Source organism: Salvelinus alpinus, chromosome 2, assembly GCF_045679555.1.
Source record: "Salvelinus alpinus chromosome 2, SLU_Salpinus.1, whole genome shotgun sequence".
Classification (NCBI taxonomy): domain Eukaryota; kingdom Metazoa; phylum Chordata; class Actinopteri; order Salmoniformes; family Salmonidae; genus Salvelinus; species Salvelinus alpinus.
Window position 1 is genome coordinate 81783602 of NC_092087.1, and position 2721 is coordinate 81786322.

The following is a 2721-nucleotide window of genomic DNA, read 5'->3' on the forward strand; positions in this document are numbered from 1 at the left end:
TTTCTCTCCCTCTCTCTTTCCCCCTCTCTCTCCCTCCCTCACTCTCTCTCCCTCACTCTCCCTCTTTTGCTCTCTCTTTCTCTCTCTCCCTCTGCCTTTCTCTCTCTCTGATTGCTTAATTGTCATGAAATACAATTTGTAGATATTGCCAAAGCAGTAAAGTGGTCCAGCATTTCAGTAAATACAGTATAGTACAGTACAATGCAATGAGGATAATGAACTACAGTTAAATAATCCCCAGCTTTATGTCATTAGTAAATACAGTATAGTACAGTACAATGCAATGAGGATAATGAACTACAGTTAAATAATCCCCAGCTTTATGTCATTAGTAAATACAGTATAGTACAGTACAATGCAATGAGGATAATGAACTACAGTTAAATAATCCCCAGCTTTATGTCATTAGTAAATACAGTATAGTACTGTACAATGCAATGAGGATAATGAACTACAGTTAAATAATCCCCAGCTTTATGTCATTAGTAAATAAAGTATAGTACAGTACAATGCAATGAGGATAATGAACTACAGTTAAATAATCCCCAGCTTTATGTCATTATTAAATACAGTATAGTACAGTACAATGCAATGAGGATAATGAACTACAGTTAAATAATTCCCAGCTTTATGTCATTAGTAAATACATTTCCTCTTGGTTATCCAGTGCTTTGAATTGCAAGAATGTTTTGGGGCTGAATTTCAAATGGTGACTAAATGTGAGTGTCCTTTACAATTACAGGGAATCTTCAGAGTTTCGCTCTGCATTATTTAGTACTTTCTTTTGGATATTTAGATAATTCTGCAGAATTCTGTATGTAGATCTTCTACTGGGTTTTTCTCTCAATGCTTATAATCGTGATTACAGGTTGAATCCCAAACCACTCTTCCATATGGTACAATTAGTCAAATTACACTGTTGAATATTTAGCACCGGATTTGGATACGAATAATTATTTGTGATAAAATGCTTTGCAGGCTTTTTCTTTTAGTGTTTTCACTGCCAGAACAAATCCACCAGAGGCTCTGATTGTTAGTCCCAGGTAGTTGTACCATTGAGCACGTTCAACCATGGTGTGTTTAACCATGAAGGTGTTTCTGCTGCTCTGATTCCTGGCCTTTTTCTGGAAAATCACAACTTTGGTTTTCTGAAAATACATGTTGATTGCCCAGTTGTTGCTGTATTCTCAAATAATGTTAAGTTGTTCCTGTAAACCTTGCTCTGTTGGTGACAGTAAGACAAGGTAATCTGCATAGAGCAGGAATCTGACCTCATCTTTGAGGGTGAGTCCAGGGGCTGCAGATCGGTCCAACGACACTTCTACTTCGTTGATGTAGACGTTGAACAGGGTTGGACTTAATCCTTAAGAGTCGTTTGACGCACCCGTGCGTTATGTTGTGTGAGGAAGGTCTGTATAACAGTTTCCACATGTTACTGGTGACACATTTTCTCCTGTAGTTATTAGGGTCTAATTTGTCACCTGTTTTATATATGGGGGTTATGAGCCCCTGGTTCCAAGTATCAGGCAAGCAGCCACTCTCCAAAACCAGGATGAATAGTTTGAATAAGGCATCTTGCAACTCAGGAGTACTCTGTTTAAGCATTTCATTCCTGATGCTATCAGGGCTACATGCCTTTTTGTTGTTGAAAGTTCAGCGTGTGTAACTTGGTAGTCAAGTGGGTTCTGGTTGTTTTTAATTGTGTGTTCTAGAGCTGAGTTTTCCTTGCATATTTTTGGGGGTTTAAAGTAAGGTCTTCTGATGGTATTATTCCATAGATACTTTCAAAGTGATCTTTTCAAATGTTTTGCATGTTTCGGTCATTCCTCTGTTGTCCATTTAGACCATTTCATTTCTCCCACAACTGGTGTCCATCAATGGAGTCTTCAATCGCTTTCAGAGTGTTCTCAAAATGCTTCCATCTGAGGCTTTGTTTGTATATTCTTTCAATGTGTCACAATATTGTTGCCCTACGTCTCTATCCTGTGATTTGTGATGTTTTCTATTTGATAAAGATCAACAACAAAAAATATCCTTCAACCATTTCTCTTTTTGAGGTTTCCAATTAGCACTGTTTTTTCTTTTGCATACATTTGCTTTTGTGGCTCCTTTATGATTGATCTCATTACATTTATTCACAGACAAATCTATGTCAGGGAGGTTTGGGCTGAATGTACTTGAAAGGAAATCATTGATGCAGTTTGTAGTTTCTGAGCAGGGTACGGCTGTATTGAAGTGTGATACGCTGTCAGGGGCCCATCTGTTCGTTTTATTTATTTAGATTAGTCAGTGTACAGGGCTCTGTTTGTGTGGTCTTTGGGTGGAGAAGTCTTTCCAAAACCACACTGTCTCTCTCCAGTCCTTCTCAGGCATCCTGTTCTGTGTCTGTCTCCATGGGAACCAAATAAATGGACAGAAACAGAACTCCCCTCTGCTCTGTTCCGAGCAGGACTCATGTCTCAGGTATGTGAGTCAGCCACGCTGTGGAGATGACATGGCAGGTTGCAGTAGTCAGACCAGCAAATATATCACTGGGTCGTCAATAGTCAGGCCTTGAAAACATACATATAGATACATGACTAGGGGCCCGATTCAGACTTGAGTTAGTAGACTTAACATGGGTCTGCATTTTTGGACTTACGCCCATGTCAAGTCAATTTATCTCAAGTCTAAATAGGGTCCTAAGCTAGGCCTAAAAATCACAAGAGATACAACCAGACT